This window comes from Mastomys coucha, unplaced genomic scaffold, assembly GCF_008632895.1.
Source record: "Mastomys coucha isolate ucsf_1 unplaced genomic scaffold, UCSF_Mcou_1 pScaffold10, whole genome shotgun sequence".
Taxonomy (NCBI): Eukaryota; Metazoa; Chordata; class Mammalia; order Rodentia; family Muridae; genus Mastomys; species Mastomys coucha.
In genome coordinates this window covers 1353725-1367835 of record NW_022196892.1, presented here as the reverse complement: position 1 = coordinate 1367835, position 14111 = coordinate 1353725, and the positions used below count along the sequence as shown (strand labels likewise).

The following is a 14111-nucleotide window of genomic DNA, read 5'->3' as shown; positions in this document are numbered from 1 at the left end:
AGAGAGAGAGAGAGAAAGAGAGAAGTGTTACATTACAAAAAAAAGCTCACCAGTGATAGATTAACCCTATTTCATTAACCTATATTGACTCCCTTTTAAGTACAAGTTGGATGATTTAGTGAGAGTTAAACTGAAATACTACCTTGAAATTATTCTTGAGTAAAAAAAAAAAAATCAGTTTAATCCTGGCAATCTCACCAATACAGCAATGAATTACTAGAGCATCAAAAGTCAACTTGATTATTATTCCTCAGCTAAACAAAGACTGTTTAGTATCTCAGAAAACTGCTAATTCATGAAAATATATAGCAAGTAACATTGTAAGTAAAAGCACCACAGAGTAAAACATGATGCTTATTATTTAGAATAAACTAACAGCTTAATATATTAACTGTGCATTCTTAAAATTATCACCCAATTTACTTGAGAATCTAATTAGTAAAGGGGTCAGAATTATTTGGGATGTAGAAAGACAGTAAATAAAATTTTATCTTTTAGAAATTATGTTTATGTATAGATCAGGTAAACTTGTGAGGGTAGGAAAACAGTTATGAAAGATCATGCATTTTTATCTCTACCCACTTTTCATCAACATTCTTCATGCATCATAATTACTAAACAAAATAGACCATCCAACCTCCAGAAAACCTGCAAAAGCCCACAAACTACAACAGTCCTTGACTCCAAGGAGAAATCAGACCTCCCAGAGAAGACACCACCATGAAATATAAGCCTGTGTGCACATTATTATTATTGATGTAATTGCTTCAAGTGATGTACTCACTGCAGGTAAGGAAAATCTATAGGGAAGTTCTGATTTATCTTTTCACTGTAAGGTGTCCTCCATACTTGAGTAGAGTGATAAATTTATCTGTTTGTTAAGAAAGAAGTGCTAATTGGCCAATCTGCCTACACCCCCTGGAGGAAGAACTGGATGAATGGAAAGCTGTTAGGGAGTGTAAACAGACTAGCAAAGGTAAGCCAAACTGTAAATTAAACTCAGATAATTGAGAGGGGAGGGGGACACAGAGGACACGGACTCATTATGCAGAAATGCCTTGAGTTACATGTCTGCAAACATTGACAGTGACAAGGATATTGGGTTCTCATTGCAAAGGAGGCTCAATGATTGTTCACAGGAATGGGCAATGGGCCAGCACTATATTACACTTAGTACTCAAGGTTTATCTCCTTTATTCAACCCCCATGTCTATTTTCTAGACCACATAGCATGAAGATGGAAAAATGAATCACAAGTGAATTGTCAAGGAGAGTGAGCAGAAAAATATCACAGGGGAAAAGGGAACAGTACTTTTCCAAACATTTTGCTAAAGTCAGACAGAACCTCAGCAAGAAACCCAGATGGCCTTGCAGCTCTCGGAAGCACAGGGCCCAATCGTAGGTGCCAGCTGACTTATCCCCTCCTGCTCTGTTGTGCCAGAAAATGTTTGTGAACCATTCAAAACCACCAATGAGCCATTTCCCATGTAATAGCATTAGGGTCCCTTTACTACAAGCTTGAGCTTGGGCTCTCCTCCAACCCAACCCTGGCACCACAGGACAGGAAGGCAGGGCAGCCTCCAACCCTCAACAGGACAAGGTTTCATAGGGAATGGGAGTAAGTGAAGAGGTGTCCCACCTGGCAAGTGTCTAATAGAATGACTATTGTAAGCTGGGTGTCCTGAAGCAAGACTGTGAACAATTATAAATGGTCTGAAAGTACATGGGAGACAATCAGACTAATCTTTGATTAACTGTTACTAGGAAGTAGCTGTAGAGTAACTCTGGGGTATGGGCCAAGACAAACCCTGGAGTCCCTCCTGGTACTTGAGAACAGGTTCAATTCAACTACAAGTCAAATTCCCAGGCCTTTTTTTTCCTTTTAAGATCTTGGTCTTTCACAATATGGAGTAGGTTTGGCCTCTCAGCTCTACCCCACAGCACTGTATATATTATGTAGGTCCAAAAAAAAAAAAAAAAACAGAAATGAACTCAAACTGGACTATAGGATTAAAAGCCAGCATTCCACAGGAAACTATGGAACCAGTTCCCACCCATCAGAAGAGTCACATCCCTTATTTCTAGCTGAAAGCATATTATGGTTCTCCATTGACTACACCTGTGGCTGTATATCAAAGCTCATGCCAGTTTTCAGGCTCCCTCAATTCCTACTCTCAAATACTTATTATATATTTCAAAGGCCCCACACCAGTCTCCTGGCCCATTTCCTATCCCAGCTATTCACCCTCTCTATAAATAGCTATCTTCACTGTTCTTTCTATGTCTCTATCATCTATCTACCTATCTATCATCTCTTTCTATCCACTTAATCTTTCTTATTCTCTTTATCTTACTATGCTCTATTCTTTATCTCTTGCTATCTTACTATCTCCACTATTCTCTCCTGCTTTTCCATTTCTCTAGCTCTGGCTGTGTCCAGTCAACTTTCTCTCTCTGTTGTGGATTCCTACAGATGCCTCTAGTTGTTTTCTCTCTCATGTTAACAATAAAAAGCTTAACCATATCATGGAGTGGTCATGTTTGCAGTTTCTTTACTGGGCACCTTGCAGACACTGTGGAATCATCTCCAGAGTCCCCACCATCTCTAGATGACATCATCTAAAAACAGTCATTGGGATAATCAATGTAGAAAGTGGCATATTCCTCTAAGGAACAAAGGTGGTTCTAGGAAAAGATGGAGAAATAGAATTTCATTTCATTTCATTTTAATCAAATTGCTTTGATATTGTCTTCTTATTAATTTTTTCATAAATCCAATGATATGCTTTGTAGAACAAGGTATTGTGCATTGGAAGAGGCTATCTCAGAGTACCCATGATCTATGATAAGGCATCCTTACCCCCACCAGAGTAACCAGCAGGAAGGGGGCTTGAGAAGGGAGTAGAGGCAAAGAAAGAGAGGGGAAGAAGATGAAGAAGAAGAAGATGAAAAAGAAGAAGAAGAAGAAGAAGAAGAAGAAGAAGAAGAAGAAGAAGAAGAAGAAGAAGAAGAAGAAGAAGAAGAAGAAGAAGAAGAAGAAGGGAGAGAGACAGAGAGAAGAGGAAAGTGAAGAGGTAGCTGGGAAGACACAGAGAGAGGGAATAGATAGAGAGAAGGAGAGAGAGGGAGTAAGGAGTCAGAATGAGAAGAAAGGATCAGAGAGAAGAAAGGGTCAGAAAAAACTCGAAGAGAGGCCAAAGAGTCCTTTTTAGAGCAAGCCAGGCCTACCTGACTGTTGCTAGGTAACTGTTGGGTAAAGCCTTAAAGGAATGCTAACATGCTAACACTTATGATTTAACAATGGCCTGAGCAAGTTTCTGCCTTGTATTTAGAATTCAGAAAGGGCTCTCTGTCTATAGACTGGGACTTCGCTTTCAGATTCTAAAATCTAAAGGAAGGTGAAAGTATTGTGACCGGGGGAAAATAGTGAAATCCATGAGGCAACTTGTTGAAGTATTGAAGGCAAGAGGATAAGTGGTAGAAACTGTATAACATTCTGACTTATATCCACATGCTAAGCAACACCTGGCTTAGCTGTACAGTAGGAAGCCACTAAGAGTTTTAATGATACTGCTGGAATCTAAGGATATGATCTGCATTTGGAAAGGTCATTTTGTAAAGCAGAAGATAGCCTGTAGAAAGCATGAGTAAAATTGAATTTACAGAATGTTGTAGTTGCTTAGTAAGATGTAAAGCATGAATGCAGATATGAACATGAGAGACTTGTGGGTCAGAAGGGATGGGAAAGATAATGAGGGGAAGAGGAATCACATTTGTCATCTAGGTGCTCATCAAAAACACTAGAAGGATGGGTGGGGCAGCCCTATTTAGGTCATAAGGTGCTGAGTGTTAAGTTAGCCAGCTTCATTGCTATCCTAATCAGAGTATTCCTGGTCATGTGAGACCCTTGAGAGACTATGTATAGTAAGATTCCGCAGAACAGGGAGGGGAGGTACATCTGGCAACTGAACTTTTTCAAGGTCAATATAGGAGTTACAAAGATCTCTGAGGTTATGTCAGAAGTAAGCAACATACTGGAGGTCGGGAGGCTTTGGAAGTTGCTGTAACTGCCCTTGAGTTATACAGGTTGTGAGGTTGCCTGTGAGTGTATTAAACTTCTGTAAAAAAAAAAAAAAATCCCACTAAGTTCACAGGCTTGTCAAACTAAACTTGACCAAAATCCTTTCCTTGGTGAAAGAGTGAGTAGACATTCTTTTACATATCCCTAGAAAAGTCATGTGACCAAAGTCTCCGAAGAGAGTGAAGTTTGCAAACTAGGAAGAAAGAAGAATGAAGAATTTGAAAGAAAGGGCTGTTAAATGTTGACTCAGAACAAGTAGACCATAAACCCATCAAATCTTCAAAGCATCCCTATAGGGATTCTTATCAGAGGAGATGGAAGCTTAGCCACAGCCACAACTTCCCTGGGAACATTCAGCAAGCAGGTGTCAGGGTCCGGGCAAAGGTGTGATTCTAGGTTTTACAGGCCTATCTTGTACATATCACCTCAGACTACAGGAAGATAGAGTCTGCCTGTTTTAGACCCCATGAGCTTTTTCCTCTTCATAAAACTAGGCAAGTAGTCTTTCTACCAATGATGGGGATTTAAAAAAAAAAGGAATTTTCCCAAAAATGGGTATATAAAAATAAACCCAACCCCAGTCCCTATATGTGTGTTTGATGCTCCTAATCTATACCCTAGCCATGTAGATTACGGATATTTTGTTTCCAGTCATAGTGATTTTAGTTCCCACTCATGGGGATAAAGGAAATACAAGGTCTATATGCATTGTCAGTAATGGCATCTTGTTCTTGGGTTGAAGAACTTTAGAATGCCTCCATTTGTGAGTCATTGGCAACACTATGGAATGGTGAGGCTGGGTGGTTATTTCTCCATCAGGGATGGCCTTGTATCCACGGTAGTAACGACTGAGGTCCTCTGTGAGAAAGCCTGCAGCCTAGAGATACCTCCCAACTGACAAGCCAAGAAACAAGGGGAAGAGAGAAAACTGGAAGAAATTGACTAGCATCTGTGAACTCACTTTTTTTTTTTCTGGAGCTGAGGACCGAACCCAGGGCCTTGTGCTTGCTAGGCAAGTCCTTTACCACTGAGCCAAGTCCCGAAACCCACCATCTGTGAACTCTTACTGGCCAGAGGCTCATGGATGGCATCTGTACTCAGATAATCAACTTTAATGCTTACAATGATTTGGAGAGGCAACAAATGTTGTCATTTTAAAACTCCAAAGCCTGGAGTTCAGAAAGTTCCTTTAGTTTTCCAGTTTTAAAAGCAGAGGCAAATTTCTGAGGTACACATGCAAACACAATGTTGTACTGCTTTGCCCATCTCCCATAATGCTTTCACACAAATCAGGAAAGAGAAGATGCAAGTGGAACAGAGTCTCCTTGGAGCATGCCCTTAGAATCTTATTGATGAGAGGAAGTCATGAGGCCACACTTACTAAAAATTAATTTCATTTTCAGTTCAGGCATGTCAAAGAAAAAGACCTAGGTCCTGCTATTGTTACACATGTAGAATGTAGGTTATCACACTGTAATGAAAAACCTTGGCCATATTTAGCCGGCCAGATTTTTATTTCCCAAGGCCATGATAAGGGAGATGACTGAGATGTAGTTTGCATAATTATGAAGAAACTATGTTAGCAAAAGAATGTGGGAAGCTTCTGTTGCTAAGAAAATCAATTCTCCCGTCCAAATGAGGATGCCAGGTGAGAAATGGGAATTTACACGGCTACTTCTCCCCAGGATGATTTGATTTATGTAAGTTCTATGTCTTTCCTACTCCTAAATCCAGTATGGTGCGTTTAAACTGATGCATATCAGGGCTGCCTCCCTTTCTCATCGTGGGGTAATAATTTAAATGTTTGTGTTAAAGTTTCTACGCAAACTTGCAGAGTTTTAAAAAATGAAGCAAGTTTCTGTTCTCCATCAGATGCAAGAGCAATGGGAATTGATGTGATATTGTCTTTAATGTAGCATACTGGTGCTGTATGATTCATGTTGGTTCCCAAACCTTCTCTTCTCTTTAAAATGCCATAAAATAAAAAATACAACAGCTGCTTCATATTAAAGGGAAATGCAAATGTGCATTAATGCAGCTCAAGAAACTTTTATATGTTCAAAGAACTTATTATTTATGTGAATGGAATCAATCTATGATTTTTGCACTGGATAAAGTGCTGCTTATTTCAATGGCTTTCCCAGATATCCCAAATAAAGTGTAGGAAGTGATACAGAAGGCAAGCAAAGGGCATGTTTCTTTTTCCTACAAATGTAGTGCCATCAGGAAAATTTCCTGATGTTAGCTGCTTTCCAAACACCACATTTTCTCTATCCCTATCTTAATAGATGAACTGATATCAGTTGCTTAGTAAATAATCTCATCAGAGAAGTCAATTGTTCAGGCTGAGGTTTGTCAGGATGAAGTGTTCAAACCTAGGTATTTTTTTCTTCTGGTAAATTATATTTGGAAAAGACGTCCTACTGAGCCATAATGCTTCCTCGATTATCTACTCTGGATGCAGATATAAATTATTTAAAACAGGAGAGGTTTCCCCTGCTAATTAACAGCGGGCTGACTAAACAGCTCCCATCAATGCCTAAGGCCTCATTCCATGAACAATTCTCCAACCAGTGTAATAGCACTCTGCCATGGATTTGCCAGGTAATTTTAATCAGTCACTGGGTGTACTCTAGAAATCCAACAGCTGTGCACTAGGATGACCTGATTATCATTAGCAGCATGTCATCGGTTGAACGGGGAGTTTTGTGCAGGAAAAGAACACATGATTTTATAAAATTTAGGAATGGCCAGACTATTATTTCATCTTATTATAATTTTCAACTCAGAAAATAGGCACATTCAGAGTGAAACTCACACCTTAACAAAGAGGGATATAACAAAAGCCTGTTCTCACCACATTTTCTATATCCCTTTATTCTCTTCCAGGGAATATGAGAATTGCCCAAGTTCATTGCCAGACCACAAGTTTTCAGGGGCTTTTGCTTTTGCTTCTAGAAGCATCAAGAATTGCTTTCTGTGGCCAGGGAATCAATTTTCATGAATGTCAAGGGAAATTATTCCAAATAATGGTGCAGAAAGATCTCTAGGTCACTAAAATGGAAGAATTTTTGGTGTTAAGATGACCACAGAATGAGCCATAAAATCTACTGGAGATGAGGCCAGTAGAATATGTTTCAATCAGGCTGTGGACACAGGCCTTCACAACTCTGCTCCTCCCCAGGCATGCTTTTCTAAAGGTCAATTTGGTACTCCACATCAGAACCCAGCAACCTCAGTTTACAACTCTTTGACTTTAAAATTGCCTGTTTTGCCTTTGGTTTAATATATAACCATTCTCTGTCTTTCAAAAATATTCCCAATGCACTTGCTTCTGTAAAAGGTACCTTGTTCTCTCAAGGAAGTCATGGTTTTGTTATGATTAGCTCATTAACTCCAATAATTATAAGCACACTCTGCTCATTATTAGCATCCATGTGGTAGGCAGATAGATTTCTTTGTACTTCTATAGTACTGTTGCCAAATGGGGTGTGACCCCACTGGTATTAAACTTGACCTCTAGCTATGCAGATAAGGACAGAAAGATGAACACAGAATCTATATGCTTCTTTTCCTTCTTCTGTGGACTATCAAAGTGATTTATATATCATTCCACTAGCTTCAGTTCCCTGTGATGTTTATGCCTTGCCTCTTGTAGTTATCTTTAGAAAAATGGGAAGGGTATAAAATAAGATTTTTAACCTTCTCTTACCTTCCCTATTTGACCTCTCTATCTTAACCTCCCATTTAGTTTTCTACTAATAAATCCTTAAAAAAAAACTGGGACAGCTTGAAAAAAGCATTTTTTTCTTTCTCTTTTTATTTTTTTGAGGCTGAGTCTCACTATGCAACCTTGGCAAATTTGAAACTCACTATGAGGACCAGGCTGGCCTCCAACTTACAGAGATCCACCTGTCTATGCATCTGACTGCTGGGATTAAAGACTCCATGTTAATGAGAAACTTGATGTGATTCCTGAGTGCTTCACCTGGGGTTTCTGTCTAGAATTAACCTACAGGGCACACAGATGAATCCTCAGCAGTGTCTATCACTGGGATGCAACATACATGGATCACCCTACAGTCAACAAATGGCTAATAATGGGAAGCAAAGATCTGGCCCTTTGGCCTCAGTTGAGAAAACACTGAAATATCATCTCAGGTCCTAACTTTATTTTGTTATTGTTGTTGTTATTTGAGTCTTCAGGTCCGACCTTCTTATAACTCAGCTTTTTACCCTAACCATCTTTGCCTTCCTCATGTTCTTACAGGTTTATATCTCAAGAGTACTTCCCAACAAATCTCCAGTCTAGTGTCTCATCCTGAAGCATGTCTTGGAGAAACTCAGCCAAAGACACAGGGTTACCAAGAGAGTCTCTAAAGATGTAAGAATTCTATCCAGAAAGAGAGGACTGCAACCTAAATATAAAAAAGAAACTGAACTAAGAAATGAAAAGTAATTAAAATGATGACCAAGATACAGGTAGAATCAAGTGGTTGGGAGATCCTGCCAGGAGCAAAGAGAAGACAAACTTTTACATCCATATTAACACATCTGCTTATGTAACCTTTGTGTCCATAGCATCGTTTGGCTTCTGGAAGTTCTCTATAGAGTGCTCTAATAAACCTTCACCTTGAGGATCCTATAGTCCACACGTGCATCATAAAATGGGATCCTGAGAGCATGATACCATTTGCAACCTGGCTCCAGAATTACATTTGAATGAAATCCCAATTTACCTTCCCTCATCCTCCTACCTCTCTGCATAGCTGATATTCATTCCCATGAGTACTTTAGTAATTCAATCCATTGACAAGAAGTTACATAAGATTTTCAATGATGTTTATTCTACAGAAAGATGTGCTTTCTTCCCCTTCTCCTCCTCCCCCTCCTCCTCGTCCTCTTCCTCCTCCTCCTTCTTCTTCTTCTCCTTCTTCTTCTTCCTCCTTCTCCTCTTCCTCCTCCTCCTCCTCTTCCTCCTCCTCGTCCTCCTCCTCCTCCTCCTGATGTTTCTTTTTGTATGATTGTCTATGATATGGACATGTTTATTCCCAAGGACTGGTATTCCAGCTTCTGAGCAGCAAGGAGATTCACCATTCTCTTGAGTCTTTCTCAAGCTACAAACAACCTCTCCTTTTCTTCCTTGGAATTACAATAGATTAACTAAAGGTATTTGATATGAGAAGTGCTGGAGTACCCCAGGCTTTGACTCATGTATCCCTTAGAACAATCCTGTGGTACAGTTTGGTTATTGCTACATATATCTAGCAGACAAAGACATTTGCAGAGAGGTGACTTAAATTCTTCAAGGCCATGTAGCCTATAAGAGAAGGAGCCAGGATGCAAACTTAGCCCTTGTTCTCAGTTAATATTCTCCTTTGCCTTTTAGAAATTTCTATCCACTCAATGATGTCTCCTCAGTCACATAATGTCAAAATCTCTAGAAAATCCAGAGGGTTTGACCTTTCTGCTTCCTCATCTATCTTCCAGTGGTATTTGAATAATTCATTCCTGGTGTTACTCTTTTTGAACCCTCTGCTCTGAAATGTTCCTCCTACCACATGTTCTATCTATTCCTTATCCTGCTTGTTTTTTCCTCTGAATACCTTCCTGGTATCCTCCTGCTTACAGTATGGCCTCTGCTCTCTGATTAAACCTTCAATTTCCCTGACCAGCCTGTATGCCAACTTCTCTTCAGCAGACTCTTAGCATGTTAAACTCCTTCAACTTCACTATATTATGTATATTAATCTAATCTCTAGTTCTACATTCCTCTTAACTCTTTTTCTTCAAAGTAAAGAAATAAATCCAAATTTATTATCAATACCTTCAAGATAGTGCACTGTTTACCTCAACCTGCCCCATGGCACTCACTCACATACTCACTTAACCACTCTCCTCACCACCTCTATGCTTATCCAGGTTCATGGCTCATCTAATCAAATACACATTACCTCTCCACACTCCTCATCAGAAATCTTCCATTTATGCTAGGGGAAACACAGAACCTGATGACTGGGCAGAGATGTGTGGAGAAGAATAAAAATAGAGACTTTAATCTGAGCACACAAAAGATAATAGTAACACCATTGGGCATTGTGGGGTGCGGTCATCACTAGACAAGAGGAGGAAAAACAGGAAGATGAAAGTCTGTAGGCATTCTCTGATCACAGGAGCTGACAAACACCTGTGCAAGAACATCATGACTACTATGAATATCAGTGTCAAACACAGACTCTCACAAAAATCTTGCTTCTTACACCACAACTATGTGCTACAAAACAACCTTCATGTTGCTTCCCCTGAGCTACAGTAATGAACAGAGCCTAGGCACATGCAATGAGCAAGTCATTATTATAGTGAGGCACTTCACATGGATTCCAAAGCAGAAAGCTTTAATTTAGAAGATGACTGTTGGCGCCCAGTCCCACAACCCCCAGAGGAAACTCTACTTCCAGGTTCTCTAACACACCCAGGACCAGGGGTGAGGAGCCTACAACATCTGTGCCAACACCTCAAGTAACTGGGTCCCCCAGGATCCAGGGATGCAGGAACCCCTGCACAGCCAGTGGAATGGATTCCTTCTGGTCTAAACCTACACTTGGAGCAGAACTGAGGTAGTGGCTCTGTACCCACTATTAAAATACCCAGAGGGAGTCTGACTCCCAGGTGCTCTTAAATGTCCAGGATCACAGGATCACAAAGGAAGCTCAACTCCCAGGATGACTAGAGCTCTGACACACTCAAGATCACACCTGAGGCCACAACATCTTTGCCAACACCTAGCATAACTAGGACCCCCAACAGGAACCAAAGAAATACAAACCCCAGCTCAGCCACAGGCACAGGTTCCTTCTAGCTTGCACCTATGCACAGAGCAAACCCAGGGCTCTGGCTCCCCACCAAACCCTGAAATACCCAGAGGCAGCTTGACTCCCAGGAGCTCTGACATACAGAGAGATCCCAGAATTACAGGATCCTAGAATCACAGAATCCTAGAATCATAGAATCAAAGATACAATGGGACTCTGAGGAGTTCTGAAATAACCTGGATCATAGGAGAGACACGCTACAGTCAGAAACAGCAAGGGCAGGTAACATGAGAGATAACCACATGGCAGGAGAAAAACAAAAGAAAATAAGTGACAGAAACAAAGGCTACTTAACATCATCAGATCCCAGTTCTTCCACCAGGGCAAGCCCTGGATACCTATCACAAAGGAAAAGAAAAATATACATTTAAAATCACTTCTCATTATGACAACAGAGGACTTTAAGGAAGACATAAATAACTCCCTTAACAAAATACAGAACACAGGTAAAAAAGTAGACGCCCTTAAAGGGGAATCACAAAACTCCCTTAAAGAATTATAGGAAAACACAATCCAACAGGTGAAGGGATTGAAAAAAACAATCCAGGATCTAAAAATAGAAATAGAAAAAAATTAAGAAATCACAAAGGGAGACAACTTTGGAGATAGAAAACCGAGGAAAGAGATCAGGAATCATAGATGTAAACATCACAACATAATACAAGAGATAGAAGAGAGAATCTCAGGGGCAGAAGACACCATAGAAAATACTGAAACTACAGTCAAAGAAAATGAAAAATTCAAAAATCTCCTAACTCAAAACATTCAGGAAATCCAGGGCACAAGGAAAACACCAAACCTAAAGATAAGAGGTATAGAAGAGAGTGATGATACTCAACTTAAAGGAGCCAATAAATATTTTCAACAAAAGTATACAAGAAAACTTACGTAACATAAAGAAATGCCCATAAATATACAAGAAGCCTACAGAACTCCAAGTAGAGTGGACAATAAAAAAAATTCCTCATGTACGATAATAGCCAAAACACCAAATGCACAAAACAAAGAAAGTATTGAAAGCAGTAAGAGAAAAAGGTCAAATAACATATAAAGGCAGATGTATCAGAAGCTGGTTCTTGGAGAAAATCAACAAGATAGATAAACACTTAGCCAGACTAACCAGACGGCACAGAGACAGTACTGAAGTTAACAAAATCAGAAATGAAAAGGGAGACACAACAACAGAAAATGATGAAATTCAAAAATTCGTTAGATCTTACCACAGAAACCTATACTCAACAAAACTGGAAAATCTAGTTGAAATGGACAATTTTCTAGACAGATACCAGGTACTAAATGTAAATCAGGATCAGATAAATGATCTAAACAGCCACATAACCCTCCCCCAAAAAAATAACAGCAGTCATTAAAAGTCTCCCAACCAAAATAAATAAATAAATAAATAAAAAGCCCAGGACTAGATGGGTTTAGTGCAGAATTCTATCAGACCTTCAAAGAAGACATAATACCAATACTCATCAAACTATTCCACAAAATAGAAACAGAAGGAACACTACCCAATTTGTTCTATGAAGCTAAAATTATGCTTATACCTAAAACACACAAAGACCTAACAAAGAAAGAAAACTTCAGACCAATTTCCCTTATGAATATTGATGCAAAAATACTCAATAAAATTCTTGCAAACTGAATCCAAGAACACATCAAAACAATCATCCATCCTGATCAAGTAGGCTTTGTCTCAGGGATGCAGGGATGGTTCAATATAAGGAAATCCATCAATATAATAAACTACATAAACAAAATCCATGAAAAAAAACACATGACCATTACATTAGTTGCTGAAAAATCATTTGACAGAATTCAACATCCCTTCATGATAAAAGTCTTAGAAAGATCAAGAATTCAAGGCTAATACCTAAACATAGTAAAAGGCATATACAGCAAACCAGTAGCCAACATCAAACTAAATGAAGAGAAACTTGAAGCAATTTCACTAAAATCAGAGAATAGACAAGGCTGCCCACTCTCTCCCTACCTATTCAATATAGTATCCGAAGTCATAGCCAGAGCAATTAGACAACAAAGGGAGTTCAAAGGGGTACAAACTGGAAAGGAAGAAGTCAAACTATTACTATTTGGAGATGATATGATAGAACACTTGATTAACCCCAAAAATTCCATCACAGAACTCCTACAGCTGATAAACAACTTCAGCAAAGTAGCTGGATATAAACTTAAATCAGTGGTCTACCTCTACTCAAAGGATAAACAGATGTAGAAAAAATTAAGGAAATGGCACCCTTCACAATAGTCACAAATAATATAAAATACCTTGATGTGACTCTAAGCAAGCAAAGTAAAAGATCTGTATGACAAGAACTTCAAGTCTCTGAAGAAAGAAATCGAAAAAGATCTCAGAAGATGGAAATATCTCTCATGCTCACTGATTGGCAAGATTAATATAGTAAAAAAGGCCATCTTGCCAGAAGCAATCTACAGATTCAATACAATACCCACCAAAATTCCAACTCATTCTTCAAAGAGTTAGAAAGAGCAATTTGGAAGCCAGAGACCCGGGCAGGATCAGCCATTTTCTCTCCGGTGAATTTCTGAGACCTGAGCACCCAGCCAGGAGCCACAAGCCCCACGACTCCCAGGGGAGCCGCAGGGCGGCAGAGACACGATCCTCTCAGCTTCCAAGTGACAGAGGAGGTTCAGCGCCCTCCTCTGCGCCTTCCCTGCAAGTGGAGGGCCAACCTCCAGAGAGCGCATTAAGCCAGAGACCCGGGCAGGATCCGCCATTATCTCTTGGGTGAGTTTCTGAGATCAGAACAGCTACCTTGGAGGAACAGGCCCCACAAGTCGCAGGGGACTTGCAGGGCAGCAGGGACAGGACAAGCTCTAGCCAGAGATTCTAAGAACATCTAACACCAAAAAGCAAAAGATGGCGAAAGGCAAACGCAAGAATCCTACCAACAGTAACCAGGCTTCATCAGAACCTAGTACTCACACTGCAGCCAGTCCTGGATATCCCAAAACACCGGAAAAGCAAGAATTGGATCTTAAACCATATCTCACAATGCTGATAGAGGAACTTAAGAAGGACATGAAAAACTCCCTTAAAGAAATACAGGTAAAGAGGTACAAGCCCTTAAAGAGGAAACAAAAAAATTTCATAAGAAATTACAGGAGAT

At 39.7% G+C, this 14111-nt stretch overlaps 2 long non-coding RNA genes across 3 annotated transcripts in view; one reads left to right on the top strand and one right to left on the bottom strand.

Moving 5' to 3' along the window:
- The window catches only part of LOC116072978, a 154786-nt gene that overhangs the window by 46553 nt on the left and 94122 nt on the right, over positions 1-14111 (bottom strand). The window lies entirely within an intron of this gene.
- On the top strand, positions 4809-8721 carry LOC116072980. Its single transcript, XR_004111619.1, has 2 exons — positions 4809-5729; positions 8352-8721. It is a non-coding gene; the product is annotated as an uncharacterized LOC116072980 (long non-coding RNA).